Source organism: Dermacentor albipictus, chromosome 6, assembly GCF_038994185.2.
Source record: "Dermacentor albipictus isolate Rhodes 1998 colony chromosome 6, USDA_Dalb.pri_finalv2, whole genome shotgun sequence".
Lineage (NCBI taxonomy): Eukaryota > Metazoa > Arthropoda > Arachnida > Ixodida > Ixodidae > Dermacentor > Dermacentor albipictus.
This window is the reverse complement of record NC_091826.1, coordinates 29,934,729-29,949,914: the sequence shown is the minus strand read 5'-3', so window position 1 is coordinate 29,949,914 and position 15,186 is coordinate 29,934,729. Positions and strand designations below refer to the sequence as shown.

At 47.3% G+C, this 15,186-nt stretch overlaps 1 protein-coding gene and 1 non-coding gene across 3 annotated transcripts in view; one reads left to right on the top strand and one right to left on the bottom strand.

The window, feature by feature from the left end:
* mfr (misfire) overlaps positions 1 to 15,186 on the top strand; it is a 394,040-nt gene that overhangs the window by 206,902 nt on the left and 171,952 nt on the right. The window lies entirely within an intron of this gene.
* Positions 13,051 to 13,125, bottom strand: TRNAS-GGA (transfer RNA serine (anticodon GGA)). The gene has a single exon. It is a non-coding gene; the product is annotated as a tRNA-Ser (tRNA).

The following is a 15,186-nucleotide window of genomic DNA, read 5'->3' as shown; positions in this document are numbered from 1 at the left end:
TGGTGACGCACGTCGCAGAATGTATATTATCACGTGACCTTGCCTGCAGATTGCCGGGTGTGCTCAGTAAAAGATTTTGTATTAGGAAGGTGGGGTGTTTTGACAACATAATATAGTGGCGGAAATACAGGCCACAACTGACAAATCTTTAGGATAAAGAAAATTATATAGAGGGAATCAGACTCGAGTTATTTCTAACGTTGTTCATTGACTCCAAAATGACGGACCTCTTCTTGTTTTTAGCGCCATTGATTGTCCTTACTGCTCTGTCGTTACTTATCTTGCGGCAAAATAGGTGCACCCATTTCTTCAGATAGCATTTTTTTATTCGATGACTCGGTTGGTGGTATGCACTTAGAGACGTAAGGCCGTCATTTATTACCTTGCTCAATCGAACTGATTAGTAGGCGAAAAAGTTTTTCTAGCGAGAATGCTGTGAAAGAATGCGCCTGCCGTTTCCACCTTCTTAACATATATGGACTGATTTCAGGCTTAGTATTTGTCCCATATCTCCTTGCCCTCTTCAGGGATTCCCTTTGATGCTTATGCGGCACCTGTGTCGACTCGGCGCTCTCGCCTATAACGTTACATGAAAACTACCATACGCATGTCGAAGTAACTCGCATACTTCTCTGACACCCGCGCACATAGCTTACGACTCCGTGCAGCATCTGTTCACATGCATCACACAACACCGTCCTGAAACGTCTGTACAAGCGCAGCCACTATATTGCTGGGCTTGTAGCGCTGGCAGTGCATATGATGATGATGATGATGATGTTGATGATGATGATGACGACGATGACAACGATAATGACCTCAAAGTCTTTGTACAGATACCGACTCATGGGGATTGGCCATTATTAGCACTTTCTTTAACATGGGCTGAAATTTTCTTTCTTCATACCAAGACTCCGCGGGCAAGTATGCAGTGAAGCCAAACGTACGTTTCCAAGCAGACCAGCTATTGACCTGTAGTGGGCATCTGCTGCCATGTCTGCGTTATGGAGAAGTAGAAGACGACAGAGCTCGGCTGTACCCGAGAAGGCGAGGTGGAACGTAGCCCAAGATGCCGGAATGTTTATTATGCGACGTTATCACGGGTGTCGCCTGCGGCGTTTTTCTGTTCTTCATCGAGCAGCTCGGGCGTATCGCGTGCCGGGGCTTCCCCGCCCTGCTGCGTGTACTGCTGCCCGAAGACGTCGCCATGGCACTCTGCGGTGGCTACGACAGGCCGAAATGCTTCCTCGTCCGCATCAGCCTCAACGTCAACCGACACTTCTTCAAGAGCGATCGTCCCGACCCCACCTTGTTCGTGGAGCACAGCCAGTTGGGAGCGCACAGCCATCCTGAAGTTGTTTGGTGACAACTGCTTCGACTCTCGGGCGCGCTCTACACTTTGGAGTGTGTAAAGTTTCACTGTTTGTTTCAGCAGTGTATTATGCAGGCGGCCATTCGGACATGAAGGCACTGTTTGTGTAGATTACTTGTTCTCAAAATTCCGTCACCATTGTGCGTTACACCATAAATTCAGGAATTGCTTTTCTTTCTTCTCGACATGCTCTATCGATCCGGTGGTGCAACCACAGGGTCTGTTTGGTATTTTCGGTGAAGCACGTGCAGAAATGTTCATGCTCTTGAGGAGGAATGACGATGCCGTATTTAGGAACTTCAAAATTGCAGCTGATCATCCTCATCGATGCTGCGTGGAAACCAATTTATCGGCAGTGCAGAAATATTTATTAGTTGGGACATTCCGCCTTCATCTGTAGACCTTTTTCACTGGGACGATATGAATAGAACGTGGTATGGCGCGAATCTAGCATGCCGTGTCCTTGAATTGCGCACACGAAGAACACACAGAAGCTGATGTATGTTTCGTAATACATGTCACATGTTTCGCGGTAACAATGTATTAGATTAGTACATATATAGAATGCGTCAGTTGCTCAGTGAATCTTAAAAGGGGAACTGCTCAAAATGTGTAGCCTTAATATATATATGCCTGCTTGTTTACTTTTTCGTAATGGGAATCGAAAAGTGTATTTGTCCTTTGCCGTCGTGAACTGATTATGATGACGACGATCTTTATTCGTATCACGTACACACCTGTGGGGGTTATTCGGGGGTGGGGGCTAGCAATTGTGCGTGTGATGAATCGAAGACCTGGGAACCGTTGAACTGGGAACAGCAAAATTGTGCCTAATTGAGTGTTTTCAGATCACGTAACTTAATTAGATCTGGATTTATATGAACCACATGAAATTCTGATAGAACAAATTATAAAGACATTGATCTTAAGCGTGCTTCTTTTCTTGCAGCCATGTATTTAAAAAAAATTATGGGGTTTTACATGCCAAAACCACTTTCTGATTATAAGGCACGCCGTAGTGGAGGACTCCGGAAATTTCGACCACCTGGAGTTCTTTAACGTGCACCTAAATCTAAGTACACGGGCGTTTTCGGCCCCATCGAAATGCGGCCGCCGTGGCCGGGATTCGATCCCGCGACCTCGCGCTCAGCAGCCCAGCACCATAGTCACTGATCAACCACTCACGCAGCCACGCCATTTGCAACCACGCCATTTGCGCACGCCGGTGCGCGGGTGTCTCGGGGGCCACGAAACGGCACGCCCCGTTCCTTGCAATGCCTCCAGCTGGCGCTCGCCTCCACCGCATCGCGGCCCACGTGAGAGGCCGCGTTTCTACAACAATGCCCGCCTTCGCGCATAGTGTTCGCGGGGAGCGTTTCCCGGTAGACATTACGATTACGCACGCTCCAGTTGCCGGGAAGGACGAGAAGCTGTCAGGGATATTTGCATGCTATCCCGTTCCACTCTTAAAGGCGAATCTTAAGCGTCCTCCAAATTTTTTTTCCGGAGTGTGAAAGCGGAGGCGAGGACATTGACAAAAGAAAAAGTAAAGAAAGGCGGGCCCAAACGCGACGCTCTCGCGCTCTTGAAATACCTTTCCAAGAAATAACACTGCCGCATGCATGACTCGAAGGCCTGCTAATTGTGAAATGGCGATGGTGTAACCGCAGAAATCAGTAAAGACGCTGGAAACCATTTTAGCTCTGCGTAACCAACGAGCTCAGGAAAACACTATACTGTTTTTCTTTTTTTTTACCCTTCGCTTCCGTCGTATACTCTTTATCGCCGCTCCTCCTCTGGCCGTGCACTGCTCCATAGACTACGCGTACCGCCTCCCGTGGCTGCTCGCACACAGCAGCAGCACACGGAAGCAGTACAGCCTTGTTTCTATCTTCGTAGTCGCCGAATCACCACTGAGGAGAGTTAACATTTCGAAAAATCTCGTCTACAACACATCTCCTGGCGCCATATTCACGACCTGTGGCAGCAGCACATCGCTATGATGACAGTATGCACCGGCGCATTCGATAGCTGTTATTTTCATCTCCAAAGTGGAGGGAGAGGTTAAGAAAGAGAAAAAAAAAACGAGAGGTGTCTCTACCTTTGTGCAATTCAAAAACATTTGTCGAATTTTCTCTTTCACCGGCAATATTCTTTCACTTCCTCTAGCCGCCGGATTCATGGTTCCGTAGTGGGTATGTGCCCTGGTGTAAGCTGCGTTCAAAGGAGCATAAGGCCGCGGCATACGGTGGCTTATGATGCTTCTATCTGCGTGCGCCGAACTTCTCGTAGCCATATTCCTTATCGCGCTATTGCTCGAACCCCGTGGTGACATTCTTTGCGTCTGTAAACGCTCAGTCAACCTCTCCCGGAGCGTGTGCAGAGGATTTGTCAAGATCTCTCACCGAGTCTACAGCTGCTGTGTCAGCTTCGTCCTAAGCCTACGGAGCTGCTGTGTCAGCTTCGTCCTAAGCCTATGGAGCTGCTGTGTCAGTTTCTTCCTAAGCCTATGGAGCTGCTGTTTCACCGTATCTCGCAGACTCGGGAGCAGCCTTCTCTGTGGCTCCAACGCTAGGGCCTACAAGGACACCCGCGGTGTCCAAGCTACCACGAGCTTCACCATCAACGACGGCGGAATATTCATCTCCAGCAAAACAGACGGTAGCGGCTGCGTTGTCAGCAACAGCTTCAGCATAACCAACGACGGAATCGTCGTAACCAGCTACTACGACGGGTAAGAAGGTCCTGGGACGACGTTCGCCCCGGTGACGATCGAACTCGACGTGGTATCGCTCAAATGTTCACTTGCTGTGCTTCGTGGAAGACTGACATTCGTTTGGACGTGCTACCTGTATAGTCGCTTGGATTCCAGAACTCGAGGGTTTTGCAGGGCCCTACTCTGGGTTACGCGGGAAAAGCACTCATTTATCCGTCATGACCATGTGGCCCTTGTGGCCACGCACAAGACTCGCGGCGGCTTTTTCTGAGCACTTCTTTTTTTTTTTGCGCGATGGATTTTCATCAAATGTCATTCAATTCGCGATCCTTTAAGCTGGCCTGGCTTACAGATGCCTTGAGGTGCAATTACTTCATTAAAATTTGTGTGCTTGTCTTCTGAACGTGCTCTGAGCATGAGCAGTTGCTACCCCAGTTGATGGTTATGCCGCGTTTTCCGTGCCACGCTGAGACACTTGAGGAAAAAAAAAACAAAAACAAAGCACCGGCGTGCTTAATGGCACACGGGAAAATAACGGTTGTTTATCCACAGCATTATTGCGCGTAATAAGTTTTCAGACTGTTCTTGTCCACTCTTCGTGATCGTTATTGAGTGAACTTTTGTTGATTAGTCGAATATAGATTCCGCTTTTTTGTGCATGTAATGCCCATTTTTTCAATCTGTGAAATCTCTCTCGTTGAAGCAGCAGCTTAAGGACTAGAAATTACCATCTGCACCGGCAATCCTTAGTATGGCATACAATTCTTTATGATCTAAAACAGTCACCCGGTGTTTGTAATCACATTCGCTAACGACACACTTTGTGGCCTAGGTTTTGACCACTGCTCGACTAGGGTCCGGTCGTGCTTGCTCCTTTCCGCAGAACGCTTCTTTGACAACGCAATGCCTTCCTTTTCTTCACCTTATAGGACGTTTATCATTAGCGCAACTTAAATTTCGTTGCATAACACGCTCATAAGCTCCGTTCGATTGAAAACGAAATAGAAGTAACTTAACGGCAATTCTTTTTGTAGCCTTTATGGCTTGGCTTATCTCTCTGTCTGTTCATTTGTTTCTTTGTTTGCCTCCTGTTTTCTCTTCTACCACATTTTTTAAATATTTGTCGCCATTCGCCGGCATTCATCTACCGTTCAACGCACTTTGCACTCTTTGTTACGAATCGTTTTATTACATCCCGTCGTTTATTTCGAGCTTAGCGCTTCAGATTTTCCTTCTTTTTTTTCTTTCACGTCTCGATTCTTGTTTCACAATGATTCGGAAAGAATGAAGGGACAGGGAAGATGTGTCGCTTTACTGCCGCAGACTGTACTGTGGAGTAGTTCAATAAGCGCAGGCCTTCAGGATAACGTTTTCAACGATCAAAACGAGCCGCGAAGCTAACGGATCCTATACGAAAAACCTAGTGCAAAAACGTCGCTGCCCCGTGTTAAAGCTTACAGCAATGGCCAAGCGTTCATCGAAGCAAAAGTTTAGCCTGGTTCCGAGAAATCATTTTTCTTGGGGGGGGGGGGGTGAGGCAGAAATTCGAAAACGAGAAATGTTTCGAAAGAAAGAAAGAAAGACAGAAAGAAAGGAAGAAAGAAAATATTTATGTAAGAACCGGATAGTTCCACTATGGTGTGAAGTGATGGCACCTGCTCGCGAGAAGAGCATATTTTAGCTCCAAAGGGCTTGTATATATAAAAGGAGAGAGAGAGAGAAAGCAACCGAAGCTTCTCTCAAATGGCCACACACAATACTGAAATGGGCGCCACATGGGTCTATTTCATGATTGTGTTTCCATACAAGGTGTCCTAGCCACTGATACCAGCGAATGAAAAAAAAAAGAATGGGTCGTACGAAATAGGGCGAGGGTAAGAAAACGGTGGCCACAGTCACCTTGCAGAAACGTGAAACTTTGCCTGTGCAATTGATAACCTAATTTTCGAAAATGATTCACGGGAATTAATGATTACTTGTACAGTAGCACGAACGCGAATCTCGAAGGGCGCAACTCATTCGAATGCATCATACTTAACTGTTTCCTGCTTTCCACATTTTCTTTTATTATATCCTTCCGCGCTTCATACTTATTCAAAGAAAACTCGAAGTCAAAAATGAAGTGAACGCAGGCCTGCGCTTAATAAAGATTGCCTAATTTCACCTAAACCTTGGCCAATCCCCCACAGTGGTTGTGCGCCATCGCATAAGGAATACCATACCACACCCTACCCTACCATACCATACCATACCATACCATACCATACCATACCATACCATACCATGCCATACCATACCATGCCATACCATACCTGCGCTTCTCGCGCACGCGACAGCAGCGATGAAGAAACATAGAGAGGGAGCAAGGACAGGAAAGGCAGGCAGATCAACCAGCGGAGCACCCGGTTTGCTACCCTACACGGGGGTTGAGTGGAGGGTTCAAAGATAAAACCGTACTCAATGGCTGTCTGGATGCCCGCTTTAAGGGGTCAAAGCGTCGTCACAAGTGCAGCGATTATTAGATGTTTTTTGACCTCCTCTTTGCTTCGATCTGTTCCTCCTCACCGGCGAATGGTCGATGCCCACTGCCAAGTATATGAATAGAGCGTCACAGAGTGGCTTACTCACTCCTGCAGGCAAAAGGTGCACCACCATCTTGTAGTTTTTAATGGTCGTTCATTCAGGAACTCCGTGCTTGGAAACCCTCGTATATACAACAAACATCATGTGCGGCCCGATTTCATTTTGTAGGAGCACGCAGAGGTTATGACGGCAGCATGCGCCTGCGTGCTCGATAGCGCTTACAGATTATCTTCGAAGCGCTAGGAGAAGCTGACAAGGCGAAAAAAAAAAGGCTCTCTCAGCAGTCTATGATGTTTGAGAATTCTCACTTTTACCTGGAATATTTTTTCTTCGTCTAATCTCCATTCCTCTTAGTGGGCAAGCCGCATGGTCTTAGAAGTGAGCAAGGAATAATAGGGCGTGGCAGGCAGTGGTTCGCGATGCCGAATTTCGGGGACTTCGGAATGCTCGGGGCCGCCGTCCAGATTACACTGTTCTTCCTGATCATGAAGGGCGCTCTCTTCATCGTGGACTGCTTCATCAGCCTCTCCCTGAGCCTCTGGAGGAGCCTTGTCGGCTTCATTCTCAACGTCTGGAGCTCCCGTGTCGGCCACCATCCCAGCGCCTCGAGCCTGAGATCCGACACTCGTAGCGAAAAGGCCGCCGGCCGCTTTCCGAGTTCCACAACTTGCACCATCAACAACAGCGGCCTCTCCCTCTGCACCCTCAATGCCACTAGCAGCTGTGTCATGACCAACAGCTGCAGCATCACGACAGACGGCATCCGCATCACCAGCTCCTTCGACGGCTAAGACGGCTCCGGTGTGAGCTTCACTTGTCCACCCTTGAGGACCATGTGGGGCAATGAGCAAATGTTCACGTGCCTTGTCTTGTGAAATATTGCATTGGACGTGCTACTAGTTGTTGCTTCTTCACTTTGAGACGCTTTAATTTTTCACTGTATCATATGCAAAGAACACAAGGGCGCGCAATCATCCGTGACGACCATGTGGGACTTGTACCCGCCAGTGCCAGCTGCGACTGCTCGTTCATAACTTTCCTTGGCGCGACTGATTTCTGTGAAATATCAGCAAGTTTTTGTGATCGTCTAACCTGGCAATGGCTACACGTGCCATGAGATGCATGTTGCCTCAATAAAAAATTAAGTCATGCAAGTATACCCACGTTATTTGAATGCGAAAGCATTAGGAATTCCCTGACTGGCTACGTCCATCCTCACGTGGCCTTCACAATGCTACCTTGATTCACCTTAAGTCACCTTGCTCTAATTTGTACCAATCTTATTCCACCTTAAACACTTTAACCCAACTTAATCCACTAAACCCTAATTGGTGCCAAACTTAATCCTCCTTAGTTTAGTTTGCACAAACCTTAATACACATCAATCCACCTTGCTGTGACTTGTTTCATTCATAGCAATTACAGCTGTACATCAAGCGTAACTGCCATGAAAAACGCTTTGCTGCTTGCTCCTTTCTCAGCCCGGCTTAAGTGCCTTCACCTTGCTTTATTTCACAAACTATATTTCCACAATTCGCACCTACGCGATAATCTAATATCATCTCCTACCTACATTTCCTCTCGCATCGACCATAGCCATAAGGTTGGAATCATTCAGTGCCGCACCAGAACCTGTAACGTACCATTTACTCCTAGGACCTCTCAGGAATGGAACCACCTTCCCGGCGCAGTTGTCGCAATCAAGGACAACTCAAAGTTTCGTTCGGCCCGATCAGACAACATTACTCCCGGATACAATTAACTAATCAAATTTGCTGTTTATTGCTGCTTTGTTTATTTACTTGTGTGTGTTTTTTTACCCACTCCCCTCTGTAATACTTCGGTCTTGAGGGCACAATACAATAAATAAATAAATAAACCTTCACCCGCTGTAACGTCGCAGCTAGATGTCTGCTACGGGACGTGTACAATCACGCGCGTACTAAGTACACCTTTAGTCAGCCAGCACCGTGGAGCCACCGTGGCGTAGGGGAAGCGTACTCATCTCGCACCTCGAGGCCCGGGCTGGATTCCCACCCTGACCAAAATGTACCAAATTTTCTTTTGATAAGCATTAATTCACTTTGTTTATGGGAACCTCCATGAGAAATGTGACGTCAGTCCGTGCATTTTCTGGCGTGTTTTTTTTTATGTTTACGCTGTCAGCCATAGTTTTGCAGCCATAACTTGATCACGCCGTACTTTCATCATGGGACGTATAATGCTTTCGTGTTAAGATGACTTGCTCGTCTTCTGCCCCTATACTGCGCACATACTGTGCTGCAACATCAATTGATGGTTATGCCGCATATTCTGTCAAGCTAGACACACACACAAAAAAAGAAAACCAACGTCGCACGTATGCTCACATGTGACATTATTTTTACTTATCCACAGCGTTGTTACATGTGACAAGTTTCCCGAGGATCCTTTTAAGCATATCGCGATAGTCTAAGACGGCTGCCTGTAATAGAGATGTGCTGCTGGAAAGGTTACGACATTTCGATACGAACGTCGCTTGATATTCCGCAAATCAATGTATTCTTTTTTCTTTCGTACTCGCAGGTTGTGACAGTACAGCTTAGTTAATCGATTAAAAATTGTTTACGGCAAAACATAGCACCAGTAAAAAAAAGCTCAGGCATTTTGCGAGCGGAAGCTGACTTCTGTAAAAAAGATACTTAATTTTTTAAATTAGCAGGACTTCAAGCCTATTTCTTGTTTCGTTCTTAGTCTTGTATTGCGTTTAACAACGAGCACGGACCGAATTACGTACGCACGTGGACTCCTCACATTTTTGGTCGCCCGAACATCGGGCTCCACCCACGTTTCTGTATGTTACACTTATAGCTATATATCTGCATAGCCTAAAAAAATACTGGTCGATAATGTCACTATTGCTATTCGTATTAAAGAAAAAAAGAGCTCTACGATCACCTATCTCAGTTTAGAGACTGAGAGAGAGAAATTATCCAAAGAAAGGCAGGGAGGTTAAATAGAAGTAGATCCAGTTGGCAACCCTGCACGGGGGTAAGGGGTAGTGGGATAAAAAATGACCAACCCTTGCCGTACCAGAAAATGGGGGTGCGAATCTTGGCCTGCGCTCACCTGACCTTCGTCGCGGTTAAGTAACCCACAGGTAACGGTGCCGGATATCTTCGGCCTCCTGCTCCTTGAACTCAGGATCTTATTTTCGTTGTAGTCAGATTACCTGGACTCGGGCGGCTCTAAAGGCTGAATCGGCGCACCGACGGCGAGCCTTTTCACGGGCGAGTTCTCGTCGCCGCTCGTCGAAGGCTGTCTGTTCCTTGGGGGAACGCACAGCCCGTGAAAAAAAAAGAAAGGGAGAGTGCGAGCAACAGCGTTCTCGAAAGAACTTTCTAAGAAATAACGAAATAACACTGCTCGATGGCTGACTCGAAGGCCACGCAGTATCGAAAGGACAGTGGTGTAATAGCAGCAATAAAAAAATACGCTGCAAACCATTTGTGCTATGGGCAACCAACGAACTCAAGCAAATACTATACTGTTTCTTTCTTTGTTTTTTACTCTTCGCTTCAGTCGTATACTCATTATCGCCGCTCCTCATTTCCCCGTGCACTGCTTCGTAGACTACACGTACAGCGTCCCTTGGCAGCTCAAACACAGCAGCAGGCGAAAGCTGCACCACAGCCATGTTGCTTTGTCCACAGTCGGCGAGTCACGATTGAGTAGAGTTAATAGTTTGAAACCTCTTGACTATACCAGATCTCCTGGCGCCATTTTCACGAGTTGAGGGAGTGGGTCGCCCTGAGGTCAGTATGCAGTTGCGCAATCGACAGGCGCTAGTTTTATATCCAATGCGCAGGCAGAGGTTAACAAAGAACGAAAGAAAGAAAAAAGAAAGCAAGTATCCGTGCCTTAGTCTACTTCAGAAATATTTGTTGAACTTTCTCTTTTACCGGCAGCATTCGTTTCCTTCCGCTGACCGCCGCATTCATTGCCTCGTAGTGGGTAAGTGCCCTGGCGTAAGGTGCGGTCAAAGAAGCAAAAGGTCGCGCGGCATACGGTGGTCCACGATGCTTCTGTCTACGTGCGCCGAACTTTTCTTAGCCATATCCCTTAGCGCGCTATTGCTCGAGTACCGCGATGACATTTTCTGCTGCTGCGAACGCTCGATCGACCTCTTCCTGAGCGATTGCCGAGCCTTTCTCAGCATCTCTCGCCGAGTCTGTAGCTTCTGTGTCAGCCTCGTTCTAAGCCTATGGAGCTGCTGTATTGCCATATCTCGCAGACTCTGTAGCAGCCTTCTCGGGGGCTCCAATGCTAGAACCGGAAACAACACCCGCCGTATCCATGCTACCACAAGCTGCACCATCAACGACGGCGGAATCTTCATCTCTAGCAAAACAGAGGCTAGCGGCTACGTTGTCAGCAACAGCTTCAGCATAACCAATGACGGAATCGTCGTAAGCACCTCCTACGACGGCTAAGATGGTCTCGGGAGGATGTTCCCCTCGGTGACGCTAGAACTCGACGTGGTATCGCCTAAATGTCCACTTGCTGTGCCTCGTGGATGACTTACATTCGTTTGGACATGCTACCTGTACAGTCGCTTGGATTCCAGAAGATCGAGCCTATTGCAGTGACCTATTCCGTGTAACGCGAGAAAAGCACGCATTTATCCGTGATCACGATGTGGTCCTTGTATCTACACGCGGGAATTGCAACGACTATTTCTGAGCGCTCTTGCTTTCTTTTTTTTTGCGCGACAGATTTTTGTCAGATGTCATCGAATTCGTTATCCTCTAAGCTGGCTTGACTTGCAGATAGCTGCCTTGAGGTGCATGTTAGATCATTAAACTTTACGTGCTATTTTTCTGAACGTGCTGTGCGCATGTGTGGTTACTAACCCAGGCGCCAGTTAGGCCGCTTTTTCGTGCCACGCCGAGACACATGAGGTAAAAAAAAAGCAGCGTCGTGTTTATTCGCACAAGCGAAAATTACAGTTGCTTATCCACAGCATTGTTGCGCGTAACAAGTTTTCAGACGGTTCTTGTCCACTATTCGTGAACGTTAATTAGAATCTTTTGTTAATTAGTCGAATCTGCATTCCGCTTTCTTGTGCAAACAATGACCGCCTGTTTCAATATGTGAAATCTGCGTCCGTGAAACAGCTTAATGGCTAGAATTATGCCATCTCAACAGGCAATCTTCGGCATGATCTAGAACGATCTCCCGGGATATGCATCCCGGGATATGCATAAGCATGAATCGCACTTGCTCCTGCAACAGTTTGTCACCTAGTTTTTGACCACTGCTCGACTAGCCTCCGGTCGTGTTTGCTCTTTCCCGAGGAACGCTTCTTTCACAACGCAATGTCTTCTTTTTTTTTTCTCTCCTTATAGGATATTTCTCAGGAGCGCAACTTGAATTTCGCTGCACAACACACTCATAAACTTCTTCTGATGGAAAACGATATAGAAGCAACTTAACGGCGCTTCATTTTGTTGCCCTTATGACTTGGTTTGTCTCTCTGTTTTTTTTTTCGTTTGTTGCTTGTTTGCTTCTTTGTTGCTTTCTGTTATACCGCATTGTTTTCTTTTTTAAGTTTGTCGCCGTTCGCCAACGTCATCTCCCGTTCATCGCACTTTCCACTCTTAGTTACGAGAGGAGGAGGAGAAACATTTACTAAAAAAAGAAAGGACAAACAATTGTCGTTCTGCTTGTGCGGGAGGCGCCCTTACGAGACGTTTCGCTACCTCGTGTCGTTTTTTTTTTTTCGAGCTTAGCGAGGCGGATTTCGCTTGTTTTTTTTTTCTTTTTCGTCTCGTCTCTTCTTTCACAATGATGCGGATGAGCGAGAGGCGGGACCGAGGCATCGTTTTAGTATCGCACACCGTGCTCTGCCGCAGTTAAATAGGCACCAGGTATCTTTTCGGGGTAACGTTCTCAACGGTCAAAACGTGCTGCGAGACTAACGGCTCGTATACGGAAAGCCTAACGGAAAACGTCGCTACCCCGCATTGGACCATTGAGTGATGGCAGAGCGCTCGTCGAAGCAAAAATGTAGCCTGGCTGCGAGACATTTTTTGGTGGGAGACACAAATAAGACAACGGGTTATGTGCCGAAAGAAAGGAAGAAGTACAGAACGGGAATTAAATACTTATGGCAGAACAAGGTAGTAGCATTATGGCGTGAAGTGATGGCACCTGCTCCCGAGAAGACGATGTTTTCGGTCTACAAGGCGTATTATGACGTAATAGTTCTGCGGGAACCCGCAACGTGGAGAGAAGTAATGAAGGGAAAAATCCGACATCCACGCGTTCGTAGCCATTGCTACAAAGGAAACCCATACGGGTTCCTCGAAAGAAAAGCCTCAGAGCTGAAGAAAAAATTCGTCCTGGTCCGGGACTCGAACCCGGGACCACCGCCTTTCCGGGGCAGCCGCTCTACCATCTGAGCTAACCAGGCGGCTAGCAGATGGCAGGGCGAAGTCAAATTTGTCAACAACACGAAGCAAAGGCAAGACAAATTGCTGTTGACAAGTTGTAGCAACGGCTACGAACGGGTGGATGTGTGATTTTTTGCCTTCAAGGCGTATTATATATATGGGCCACATGGGTTTTATTTGATGATTGTGTTTCCATACAAGGTGTCCCAGCCGCTAATGCCGGTCAGGTGTTCTTTAAGCAAGGGTGTTACGAACTGCTTGGATTGGCGAAAAACGGTGTCATCAGACACCTTGCCGCAACATGGAATTTTTCCTGTATTATTTGTAGACCCAATTATCTAAAATGATTTACGCGAAATTATCATTACTTGTATAATCGCATGAGCACGAATGTCAAATTGCGCAAACTCATTCGAATGCATCCCACTCAACTGTTGCGTGCTTGCCACACTTTCTCTTATGATATTCTTCCGCGCTTGATATTTACACAAAAAACACTCGAAATCGAAAGTGGAGTGAGCGCATGCCTGCTTTTCTAGCGTACGCGACAGCAGCGCTCAAAAGAGTGAGAGAGATAGAGAAAGAGAGAGAGAGAGAGAGACAGCAAGGACAGGAAAGGCAGGGAGATCAACCAGACGGCCACCCGATTTGCTACCCTACACTGGAGCTGAGTGGAGGTTTCGAAGAAATAACCATTCTCAATGGCTGACTCGGTGACCGATTTAAGAAGACAAAGCATCGTTAGAACTGCAGCTATCATTAGGTGCTCTTTCCCCTCGTCTCTGCTTCTTTCGTACTCCTTATCCCCCGTTATTGGTCGATGCCCACTGCCCTAGTAAAGGAATAGAGCGTCATGGGGTTGCTTACTCAACGCAGTAGGCAACAGCAACACCGCCTTGTAGTTCTTTAATGATCGCTGGGTAGGCCACTGAGGAGCTATACGTGCTTGGAAACCCTTCAAAATAGGACAAACATCATGTGCGTACCGATTTTAGGGAGTTGTGGGAGCGCGCGGAGGTTATGACGGCAGTGTTCACCTGCGCGCTCAATAGCGGTTATAGATTATCTTCGAAGCGCTAGCAAAAGCTAACAAAGTAAAAAAAAAACGGAGACTCTCTCGGCTCACTCTACTCAATAATGTTTGTACATTTTTCACCTTTACCTGGAATACTTTGTCTTCGTAAATTCTCTATTCCTCGTAGTGGGCAATCCCCATGGTCTTAGAAGTGAACAAGGAATAATAGGGCGTGGCAGACAACGGTTAACGATGCCGTATTCCGAGGACTCCGGCATGGTCGTGTTCGCCTTCTACATGCTGCTGTCTATTCCGCTCGCAAAGGGTACTCAATTAGTCGTGGAGTGCTTCATCAGCCTCTCGGTGAGCCTCTGGCGGCTCTTCGTCGGCTTAATCCTCACCGTCTGGAGCTCCGGCGTCAGCCAGCGTCCCGGCGCCTCGAGACAGAGCTCCGACACTCGTACCGACAAGGTCACCGGCGGCCGCGCTCCGACTTCCACAACCTGCACCATCGACAACACCGGCATCTCCCTCTGCACCCGCAACGCCACCAGCAGCTGCGTTGTGACATCCAGCTGCCGCATCACCAAAGACGGCATCTACATCACCAGCTCCTTCGACGAATAAGACGGCCCCGGATGAGCTTCACATGGCGACCCTCGAAGGCAGTGTGGTCTTGGGCAATTGTTCCCGTGCTGGGCCTTGTGAACGAATGCATTGGACGGGCTACAAGTAGTGACTTTTTCACTTCGATATGTTTTAGCCCTTTCGCAGTGTCCTCTCTGAAGAACACAACGGCGCGCAATCTTTCTTGATAACGAAGTGAGCCTGCCAGTAAGAGCTGCGACTGCTCGCCCTTAGCATTCCTTGGCGTGAATGATTTCTGTGAAATATCAGCCAGTTCTGGTGCCATGAACCCATATTGATTCAATAAAAAAATTGAGTCACTTAAGAATCATTACGTGATTTGAATGCGAAAGCGTAGGGACTTCTCTAATCGGTTACGTTCATTCTCACGTGACCATCACAACTCTGTAATTATTTACCTTATTCCACCTTAATCCCC